Source organism: Euprymna scolopes, chromosome 1 (genome assembly GCF_053919585.1).
Source record: "Euprymna scolopes isolate OS-2025 chromosome 1, ASM5391958v1, whole genome shotgun sequence".
NCBI classification, from domain to species: Eukaryota; Metazoa; Mollusca; class Cephalopoda; order Sepiida; family Sepiolidae; genus Euprymna; species Euprymna scolopes.
In genome coordinates this window covers 32,975,203-32,987,915 of record NC_136482.1, presented here as the reverse complement: position 1 = coordinate 32,987,915, position 12,713 = coordinate 32,975,203, and the positions used below count along the sequence as shown (strand labels likewise).

At 33.4% G+C, this 12,713-nt stretch overlaps 1 protein-coding gene across 21 annotated transcripts in view; it reads left to right on the top strand.

Annotated features, from left to right (window-relative positions):
* Positions 1-12,713, top strand: part of LOC145291288 (sodium-dependent dopamine transporter-like) — a 458,811-nt gene that overhangs the window by 120,921 nt on the left and 325,177 nt on the right. The gene's annotated exons all lie outside the window — the stretch shown is intronic.

Genomic DNA, 12,713 nt, shown 5'->3' with positions numbered 1-12,713 from the left:
ACACAAAGTTCCTTTTATATAATAGTACTAACTGGCTGTCCGGTGTTGCCCGGTCGTACAATACGGTCAAACATGATATTTTAATTCATGCAGATTGTGCATGTATTGTGTATGTATTATTATAGAATCAATCCTCTATTGGTTATAATAATATAATAATAATTTGTCCAAAAATAATTTTCGCAAAAAATAAAACAATAAATTAAAAATAAAATAATAATAATAATAATGATAATAATAATAATAATGATAATAATAACAATAATAATGATAATAATAATAAAAATAATAATAATAACAATAATAATAATAATAATAATAATAACAATAACAATAATAATAATAATAAAAATATTATAATAATAATAAAAATAAAATAATAATAACAATAAAATAATAACAATAAAAATAAAATAATAATAATAACAATAATAATAATCAAAATAAAATAATGATAAAAATAAAATAATAATAAAAATAAAAATAAAATAATAATAATAACAATAATAATGATAATAATAAAATAAAAATAATAATAATACAACTAATTCTACCCTTTGCGACCAAGACCGCCAACCCCCAATATTTCCTCCTGTATCAGAAAACACGCTATGTGATATACGTATATCTGTACGTGATGTTGCGAAGCTAATCAAAAACCTTGATTCCAGTAAAGCAACTGGCCCTGATGGTATTCCAATTATAGTACTCAAAAAACTTCAACCTGAACTAGCGCCCATACTTACAAAACTGTTTAAACGTTGTCTTAAGGAGAATAGTTTCCCATCTCCCTGGAAAATCTCATCAGTATGCCCTGTATTTAAGAATTCAGGTGATCGCTCATCCCCCTCTCAGTACAGGCCAATAAGTCTCCTGTGCGTCATGAGTAAGTTGCTAGAATCTGTGTTAAATACAGAAGTAATCAAACATCTCAACAAAAATAACCTTCTTAGTGACACTCAATATGGTTTCCGTTCTGCTAGATCTACAGCAGATGTCCTTACAGTTATATCGCATAGGATTAGCAAATCTCTCGACGGTGGCAATCTTTCTAGGGCAATTGCTCTTGACATATCTAAAGCCTTTGATAGGGTATGGCATAAAGGTTTACTTCATAAGATCGCTAGCTATGGTATAGCTGGAAAAGTCTTCTCAATTATTAAATCATTTCTTTCTGATAGGTTCATAAGAGTAGTAGTTGAGGGGCAAAAATCAGAAGCTCACAGTATTAATGCCGGTGTCCCTCAGGGATCCATCCTGGGCCCAACTCTTTTCCTGATCTACATTAATGATCTTCCAAATCATATCCTTACATCATTTGTAGACATTTATGCTGACGACACTACCATTTATGGTACCACATCTAAGACAGTAAACGAGCAAGTACTCTCCAATTCTCTCTCCTCTGATCTTGAGCATGTAGTACAATGGGGAAAGGAGTGGCTGGTTACTTTTAATGCATCTAAAACCAAGCTTCTCTCTTTACATCATCAACATTTTAATCCACATTTGTCATCAATTGAAATGAATGGCTCTCGTCTTCAGGAGGCCTCAAGTTTTGACAAGCTTCTGGGCTTGACCATTACTCCTGATCTTAAATGGAACACGTATATCAAATCTGTTGCCAAGGCCGCTGGAAAAATGGTGGGATCTTTCTATCGATCCAGTAGATATCTCACTGCTGATGCTATTCTCTATCTATATAAGAGCCAGGTGCGTCCAAGGATGGAATACTGTTGCCACATCTGGGCAGGAGCTGCTAGAAAGGACTTGTCCTGCCTTGATAGAGTTCAAAATAGACTTCGTAGCCTCGTAGGAGATGTCCTTTTCTCCTCCTTACAACCTCTATCTCACAGAAGAGATGTTGCGAGTTTGTCTCTAATGTATCGTTATTTTCATGGAAAGTGTTCAACTGAGCTTCAATCTATGGTCCCCCCTCGCCAAACTTTCACAAGAAACACTCGTCTAGCTGTAAACACTATCAATAATTTCCCCCACTCTTTATCTGTGCCTAAACCTAAACATAGATTCCATGAACAAAGCTTCTTTCTTAGAACTGCACGCCTGTGGAATTGTCTTCCGTTTTCCTGCTTTCCGGCTGACTACAATATGGTTGTGTTCAAGTCTAAGGTAAATAAGTTCTTGATGAGCCGTTCCATATAAGTTATTAAATTTACCAAATTTTCATTACTAATGATTACTATATTGACCAACTTCTACTGTACACTCTTTAACCCTTATCCTTGAGTGGCCTCTGGGCCTTGATAATGTGGTGATGCCTTTGTAAAAAAAAAAACAAAAAAAAAACTAACAATAATAATAATAATAATAATAATAATAATAATAATGTCGTTCATCAAATTCCTCTGTATTTGTTAACAATGTTACATCAGCGGATATTTATGGTCTAAAAAATTCACTTCTGAGTAATGTTAATTTGAAAATATGCATACAAAAAATGATTTGCGGCGATTTTATATGGTACCACTTTTTTATTGTAAACTGAACTCATTAATAAGAAAAAAATAAAATGGTGAAGTACACCTGTGCTTGAAGAGTGGCTCATTCAATCTGTAGTCAAACGTTCTGTCTCTGAGCTATACCTCCAAATGATAAGAAATCTGTTTATTTGTTTGTTTTGTTTTTAAGAAATATATTTTATTATTTCACTTGGCCGGTGTAATGTAAAATATTTTCCTGTAAAACTTCTTATTTTTCTATAAGAGAGAAGTACTATTTTATTACTATCGGATTTTTTTCGATTTTGGAAAATGATTTGCTGAGATTTTATTATTTCCCCTGGCCGGTATAACGAAAAATATTCCTCTGTAAAAATTCTTCTTTATTATCTATAAGAGAGGAAAACTATTTTAAGATCGGATTTTTTCGATTTTCGATACTTGTTGTACAAAAGCTATCTAAGAACAGTGCTAAACACATAAATTACCTTTGTATGAAATTTGCTAAAATAGACTCAGCCGTTTCGGAACCCATGAAGAAAGAACTCACATACACACACGCAAAGTGACTTTTATATGATAATAAAGTAGATAGATAGATAGATAGATAAACGTACGTTTGTATATATATATTAAAAATATCGTTAAACTCACTACTCGTTCAAGCAGCCGCCAATAGCGTAATGGTTAGGAGCCTTGACTGCCGTACAAACGGTCGGGTTTCAATCCTGGCTTGAGGTAGTTGCCTGTCTAGCCGCACTGATGAGCTGTGAAACAGCGAAACAGTACTGTATGTGGATGACTATATATATATATATATATATATATAGCCTTGGAAGTTTTTAATCTTTAGAACTATATAAAATAAACTTGCTTATTATATTTTTTATCATTCGTTGGAAAACTATTTAGTCAGTAAGTCATAATCACACCCAATTAATGCATCAACTTGCTCTCTCGAATTCACATTAGTCCTAATGTTAATTTAATGACCATTAGTTGTTTACCATGAAACACTATTTCGGGGATTTAAAAACAAACAGTATATTAAACCATGGCTCCCCAGCAGTGTTGATCAAACACCACGTCTCTTAATCATTAGAACAAAAATGTTCCAGATATTAGATCGAATCACCTACTTTTGATTAATTTGGCTAACTTATTCATGTTATAAAAAATGTCTTCCTTACCTCTGAGATTCGTCTATTTCCAAATTCAAAATGGATACATTTTTTAATTTATCAGTTTTGTATTTATAAGAATAGGATTAATCCATTTAACTACTTATCACCCCTACTATGATTGACACTTTATACATTCACATTCTTATTTATTTATTAAAAATATATAAAAGTAAAAAATATATTCACATTCTTATTTATTTATTAAAAATATATAAAGGAAAAATATTTAGAAATTTATACATATACATTTTTTTTGTTTGTTTGTATAATAGATTTTATACATTACTAATATAGTTTTGGATTTCCAAAATATTCTGGTTAATTATATACGATTAAAAAGCACCAGGATAACGAACAAATGTTTTATTTAATTGTTTAAATATTTTAGTTTTATCCCCACGTTGTTGTATCATCCTTATTACTAATCTAGAGACTGGGGGTATAAAATCTATTAATTTTATGATAACGCGAGCTATTCTCAAAAACTTTGACATAATGATTCCATAAAACATAAAAACAAGGCAGGTACTATCTTTATGCGGCATACGAACTATTTGAAAGGGAAAAGAGTCTCTTTTATCCAAAATTTTATAAAGAAAAATTCCATCCTCAATTTTTATATCTAAATCCAGAAATGTAGCCTGTTGTCCTCTATGTTCACAATTCAATTCAATTCTCTCTCTCCCTCCCTCTCTCTCTCTGTATCTCTCCCTCTCTGTCTCTCTCTCTCTCTCTATATATATATATATAGATAGATATATGTATATATATGCATTATATATATACATATATATATGAATATAAATATATATATGCATTATATATATACATTATATATACGTATAAATATATATAAATATATATATATACATTATATATACATTATATATATATGAATATAAATATATATATATATACATTATATATATACATTATATATATATGAATATATATATATATATATATATATATATATAGCAAAAATGGTAATTAGTAAAAACCTGAAGAAGGTGCTCAATACTATTGCAGAGCAAATATGTGTTTTATTTTTTATTAACATTTTATCTGTTTAGTTACACGTGTTTCGGTTACAGAATCATATTAACGATCCAGTAACTTCGTCAGACTTTACAGAAAAACCGAAGTTACTGGATCGTTAATACGATTCGGTAACCGAAACATGTATAACTAAACAGAAAAACGGTAATAAAAAAATAAAACACACACACACACATATATATATATATATATATATATATATATATATATATATATATATATATATATATATTATTATTATTATTATTATTATTATTATTATACTGTTGGTAGAATCCTTAAACGCTAAATTTATGTATTAAGTGAAATTAATTTTTAACGAAGAATCTATTAATTTTTATAAAAATAATTTTTAGTGAAATATTTACTGTGAATAATATAATTAGACTTAGTTACTAATATTCTTCACCATATTATAAGAGTAATGTGTATATATATAAATTTTCACGTTTGTTTGTATATATGTCGGTACTTTTGTATTATATAGAGAAATAGCGCTAAATTTATAGTTTAGTAATATATGTATATATTTATATCTCAATTTTAAGTGAAAAAAAACCTTAGTTAAATTTATTGATTGCTCTGATATTGGAGTAATAGTTCTAAAAATCCGTATTAACAAAATAAACGAAAAACAATTATAATTATAGTTGGAGCTAAAAAAGTTAATGCAAACTTATAATAAATCTGCTTCAGAATTATACCTTGAAAAACCTAACATTATTTTGTGAATAGGTTATATTTGTTTTGATATAGGTTGTTAGTACACCTCTTTCTATTTAGAATGGTTCAACCCTGTAAAGTTGACTTTAATATAAAGGAATGGTCTTTATTGAAAGTTTCGTGGATGATTTTTGGCCTGATGAGGTGATTTCCCCTGCTAGGGGGGTCATTGAAACAGGTTTGCTAATGTGTAGCCAATAGCTCTCCAACAATCAATATATATATATATATATATATATATATATATATATATATATATATATATATATATATATATATATATATATATATATATACGACAGTCATTCCAAAATTCCTTAATTTTTTAACTCAGAAAGTTAAAGAGCTTCGAAAACGGTATTGGTACTGTTAAAGGAGCTAAATTTCTTTTAGAATTTATTTTACTACGTAGTTACTATCATTCCCAATGCATTTTTCACAGAAATGCAATAATATGGCTTTGCTTCAAACGCACGTCCATGGAAACGGTTGGTCATGAATGCATAATTTGTGTCATCATAACAATGGGAATTGGAATCTCCTCTAATACATTCGGGACAGAATAAAAATTGGAGAAACTATTAGTATGTTTAAGCAGCATTTTTCTCTTATGCATTTTTCGTTAAAAAGCAGGAACATTTTCTGTTTGTTTTTCTTGCAATTCGTTTTTCCATTTAGCGGGTCAATGTTCGAACGTTCTTTTCGAGTTTAAAAATGAATTTGCCATAAACGTAGAGGTTTTAAACTTCCACGAGTCGTGTTGTTTAGCGGGCACACTCGAACAGAACGTTCGAACATTATTCCGCCAAATGAAAAAAAATAAAAAGGATCGCAAGAAAAACAAACATGAGCCATCCTTGCTGTTCAACGAAACATCTATATATATATATATATATATATATATATATATATATATATATATATATATATATATATATATATATATATATATATGCTAGCATTTCAGCCCGGCGTTGCTCGGGTGTGTAAGTTGAGCATAAAAAACAGCGTAATCGATTCCCAATTTTCAGAACCCATTTACAGCCCCGATTTGACGTTGTCTCTTTCGGCCTCCCTCCCGCCATTATTATAATTTTGTTTGTTTTTATGTTTTAGAAAAGTTAAGTTCTGCCCCCCCCCCGTCATTATTTTTATTTATTTATTTACGACTTTTCAAAAGGTGTTTTTTTCATTTCACGAAACGCACTATTTTTTTAAAATAGTATAGTCTACCCGTTGGCCCTTAAAGGGTAAGATAAAAAATTTTAAAATAAAATTCAGGAAGCCTCCACAGTACTATTATAGCAATTCCGTTGGTCTGTCACGCGTAGATGTAATAGGTGTATCTTAAGAATAGTTGTTTCTATTCCATCTATTTGTTTTGCTGGTTTTGTTTTGATTGTAAACCCAATCATTAATTGATTTTCCAATGTGACTGTGATGGCAAAAACAAGATGGCGTATAACCAACATTCTTAAAAGCTCGGTAAATGTTTGCACTTTTATCGACAACGAACGCACCTTGTTTTAAAAGTGAAAAAGCTACATTAATATAAGCAGTATTTGAACTTCCACTTTCAGGTAAAATGCCTTCTTTTTATCATTAAATAAATACCCATAATTAAAATATTTATCGATTACTAATGGAGATTTGGTATCTGCCTGAAGCCGAAACTATACTACTACTATTTTTCAAAGCTCAATGCATTTTACTATACTATTTCAGACTAATGTGGTCTCTTCCAATAATCATTTTAGAGGGAGTAGCGTAGTATCTGTTCTGTTGTCAGGATAACACCTTCCAAAACATTGCCTCTTACTTTTTAAGGGGGGATAGTATCTAATAAGGTTCTCTTCTTTGTAGGGGAGGGATACCATAACTGTTCTGTTGTCATGGTAATATTCTTCCATATCTCCTTTCCTTCTTTAGAAGGTGTTGTATATGCTCTATTGTTATGAGATTATTCTTCCAGACATTACCTCCTCTTTGTCATGATATCAGTTTCCCGGGAATTCACTCTTCCGTTGAGGAGATAGTGTAGTTCTTCCATTATATGTACTCGCAAAAATCAGCTCACTCAGATGGAGCCTATTTTTGCAAATAAATAAATAAATAATAATGATAATAATAATAACAATAATAATAATAATAATAATAATAATAATAATAATAATAATAGTCATCATCATCATCATCATCTGCTATATGTAAGTAGAAGTCAGCGTCACTAGCAGACATTCTATGATGTTCTTAGAGACTCGTCAACTAACGCATTTCGAATGAATTAAGATTGAGCACCAAAACCCCGTGTCTATTGGATAAAGAATATTGTGATGGAAGCGGCCATTTTAAGCACGCATGCGCCCCCCCCCCAAGTAATCGGACTAAGTAAGTAAGAAATGTAAAATAGTTTATTTGTTTCATGTATTTTAATTTTTTCTTTCTTAAAATTTTCCATATCCATATTTCTTTCTGTGTATAAGAACATGACGCTATTAACAACCTATATTAATTGTAATTTTATTTATTTACAAATCTATGTAATTTAATTGTACAGTCTATAATATTTATTTTGCCACTTGCTTAACTGCTGAATTTATTTTAGTGTTTACTACTTACGTGAATATAAATGAAAAAAAAAACAAAAAGCTAATTACCAACGGGGGAAAAATTCACCCATTCTCTTCATTACTAGAGACTACGCACACCCATGTCAGGGAGACCTATCTTCAAACTTCTTTTACAGAAGATAAATTTGTACTTATACTTAGCTAGTCCCTTTTTATTGTGCTCGTGTTTATGCTTTTTGTGTACTTGTTATAGTGCACAATGTTTCTCATCTACGTGAGAGGTAAACACTATCCGTGTGACAGAACCACAGGTAAAACAATTCTGGCCATGATATTGTCATGAAATATGCAACTCACAAATGATATGCAACGTGGAACTCAGAAAAAATACCCGGATGTCATGAACGACTGGTGCTCTCGAAGACTCGGTTGTTATCCGACGAATGTTGGCTCCTCTTTTAATCCTTCCCTTCGGGAAGTAATAGCGGAAGAAATTAAACACTGAAATAGAAGAACTAACTCATCATCCAAACAGATACCATCATAGACCTAAACAATTATGCAGGTGTCAATGCAGTAACTATGATATTTAAAGTAGAAAAAGACGGAGAAAGAAAAAGGACCAATAAAACCTTAATGGGAATTGAAGCTGAGAAGCCAGATACACCAAACTTTAAAAAAAAAAGTCAAAGCGATAAACAAGATGAAAACGACTATAAGAGGATGGAAAAGTAGAAATGTGACCAGCGGAAAGAAACTGAACAAGAAACGGGAAGAATTTAAACCAAAAATAGCAGAAAAAAAACGGAGATTAAGACGATACCGATACACATCTGAACGATGCAAGCAAAACAGGACTTTTGAAAACAATGGAAGCCAATTCTATCAGAATGTGAATGGAGGAAAAACACGAACAGAACGACCGGATCCAACAAAAATAAAACACTACTGGAGCGACAGGATCATAACAGATTTACTGGCTGAAAGACATGAATGGAGAGTCAAGGAAAATCGAGGAAGGGACAAGGAAGGAAGTCGGCAAGGAAACACTCCAGAAAACCCTCTGAAAAATGGCAAACTGGAGAGCATAAGGCCATGATGGAATACACGCGTTCTGATTTAAGAAATTCATAACACTACATGAAAGATACATTCTAGAATCTGGAAAAATGTATTTATGAAGCAGACGTGCCAGAATAAATGACCAAATCTAGAAGCGCACTGGTGCAAAAGAAACACGAAAAAAGGAAACATCCTCAATAATTACCGGCCAATAACATGTTTACCTACAATGTGGCAAATACTTACAGTACAACTGAGGGAAACAAATTCATCATTCCTTTCACAATTGCGGACTACTCCCAGAGAAACAGAAAAGATACCAGAAAGGAAAAGAGGAACACAAGGATAGCATACTCAACCATTTTATATTTCTTTCAGAGCCCACCCCCCAAAAATTTCTATTTTTTTCATTTTATGTTGAATTTACTTATAACGGCACTAGTTGAATTTCAGAAGACCCCTCCTCGCTGTTCTCTTATATCGCAATTTCTTAAACGTCACTCACAAAAATTCAGAAAGCGATCACGTTTTTTTTAAACGGTTAATTAAAAAAAATAATAAATAAATAAGTCTTTTGGGACGCTGATATTAAAGCTAAAAGTCTTTTCAAATCAGTTTGCACTCTGGAGACGAATGCGTGTTCGAGATAAGTGTATTTTAATTTTTATGTCTAATTTCTAATATTAATAACTACATTCTATTTCAGTACTTTATTTATATTTTTATCTCCTGATTGTTTTATTTAATGATAGCGTTTTCTCGTCATAAATGTTTCTTATATCTACCATGTTGATTGCATGAACAGATTAGGAAATTGTATTCATTGTTAATTTGTGAGAGGTGAATCTATCACCATACGTTCCCTTTAAAAACACGCCAGTTGGACTTTTATTTGTGGAAGCGTTGTCGGCAGCACCCGTTACTCTCGCTTCTCTTTATTTGTCACTCAGTCCTCATTCTTTTAATGAGTGATTTTTCTGACAAAGGGAGAAGAAAAAGCTGTATTCTAGGTTGGCAGTATTTGGCGTGAACAGTCGACAGAGATGGCGGAAATTTTCTGTTCTATGTCTATCCTTGTAGCCATGTCACTAGTAAGGGTGCTGGAGGTAAACGTTTTATCTGGGCTGACGTTATCCGCCTGATAGTCAGGGACCCGAACCTTGGATTAATCACTAAGGAGGCTGTTCTATCAGCAGGCGCAAAGTACTGGGGCTGCTGTATTGCCATTTGGTGAATGGATTCTGGACCATGCAGTAGTCTCTGGTGGGGCCTCTCGATGCCATACTAGTGGGTAATTGTTACGGCTTTATCTTATCATGTGCTACAAAAAAAAATTCTTCGTTACTTTTCTCTCTTTGTTTCTCCTCTCTGTCCTGCTCTAGCAAATCTGACGACCTAGTCCACAAACTCCAAAATTCCATCATGACAAGTTTAAATAAAAAAATACACGATTAAACCCGGATCGGAAACTTCCAACGTAGACCCCCACTACCATGTTTCCTTCTCCAACATCGGGGGTCTACGTTCTAACCTTCCAAAGGTTGAAGCCCAATTACAGGAGACTAAACCGGACCTTTTATTTTTAAGCGAAACTGGAATTGGACAGACTATTTCCCTAAATGAGTTCGTAATTAAAGGATACTCTAAGCTAACTTCAATATCTGACCCCAAGATCGCCATGGGCATGGAATATGTGCCTATATAGAAGATGGCTTTCCATGTGGTACGGACATCTCCAGAGAAGATCCTAACTTACCCTATATGTGCTTCCGAGTAGCACTAGCTCACACTACGGCATTTATATTTACTCTCTATCGCCCCCATAACAGCGGAGTTACTATATTTAAAAGCATATCTGAGAAAAGTGACCAAGTTCTATCAGTATATCCTTCAGCTAACATTCACGTATGTGGAGACTTCAATGTTCACAATGTGGAATCGTTGATCCACTCAAACAAGACCGATGATGAGGGGAGATTCTGTCATGATTTCTCTATTGCTTATGACCTCACCCAGATTGTTCACGAACCCACCCGTGTGCCCGACAATGACGGTCAGTATGCAAGTCTCCTAGACCTTTTTCTCACAACTTGCCCTGAACTATGTTCAGTTTCCGTTTTGTCTCCTCTTGGATCTTCCGACCACTCAGTTGTATTAATTAAGATAAAAATTAAATGTAATAAGTCCTCAGACATACCTCTCCATCGTACAGTATATCGATACACTATGGCTGACTGGGATAGTTTCTGTCCATTTATATCGGATCTTCCTCTGCGTTCCATGTTTAAAAAGGATGTGTCGTCTATAGTATCAGACCTGACGGAATGGTTAATTGTAGGTATAGACAATTTCATACCCTCGAAAAAGTTCCAGCAAAAACCTAACAGCCAGCCATGGTTTTCTCCAGAATATGCTGCTGCTATTGCGCACAGAAATCACTTTTTCCACTGCTTCCAAGGTAATAGATGTATGGAAACTAAAGCCGCTTTCAGGACTGCCAGCAAACATTGTGAGAAAGTAATAAAGAACGCAAGAGAGTTGTATGCTCAGTCCGTCAAGTCCAAAGTAGCTGAGCAGTGGCTTGGTTCCCACCAGTTTTGGCAAATTGCAAACAGAATCCTGAATAGAAGCGTGTGTTCTATCCCAACTATCATCAATGGACCTGAGTTAATCTCGTCAAGAACTTTGCAGCCAATTCTACCCTTTGCGACCAAGGCCGCCAACCCCCAATATTTCCTCCTGTATCAGAAAACACACTATGTGATATACAAATATCTGTACGTGATATTACCAAGCTAATCAAAAACCTTGATTCCAATAAAGCACCCGGCCCTGACGGTATTCCAATTATAGTACTCAAAAAACTTCAACCAGAACTAGCACCCATACTTACAAAACTGCTTAAACGTTGTCTTGAGGAGAATTGCTTCCCATCACCCTGGAAAATCTCATCAGTATGCCCTGTATTTAAGAATTCAGGTGATCGTTCATCCCCATCTCAGTACAGGCCAATAAGTCTCCTGTGCGTCATGAGTAAGTTGCTGGAATCTGTGTTAAATAGAAAAGTAATCAAACATCTCAGCAAAAATAACCTTCTTAGTGACACACAATATGGTTTCCGTTCTGCTAGATCTACAGCAGATGTGCTTACAGTTATATCTCATAGGATTAGCGAATCTCTCGACAGAGGCAACCTTTCTAGGGCAATTGCTCTTGACATATCTAAGGCCTTTGATAGGGTATGGCATAATGGTTTACTTCACAAGATCTCCAGCTATGGTATAGCTGGAAATGTCTTGTCAATTATTAAATCATTTCTCTCTGATAGGTTCATAAGAGTAGTAGTTGATGGGCAAAAATAAGAAGCTCACAGTATAAATGCTGGAGTCCCTCAGGGGTCCATCCTGGGCCCAACTCTTTTCCTGATCTACATTATGATCTTCCAAATCACATCCTTACATCATTCGTAGACATTTTTGCTGACGACATTACCATCTATGGTAGCACATCTAAGACAGTAAACGACCAAGTTCTCTCCGATTCTCTCTCTCTCCTCTGATCTTGATCACGTTGTACAATGGGGAAAGGAGTGGCTGGTTACTTTTAATGCATCTAAAACCAAGCTTCTATCTTTACATCATCAACGTTCTGATCCC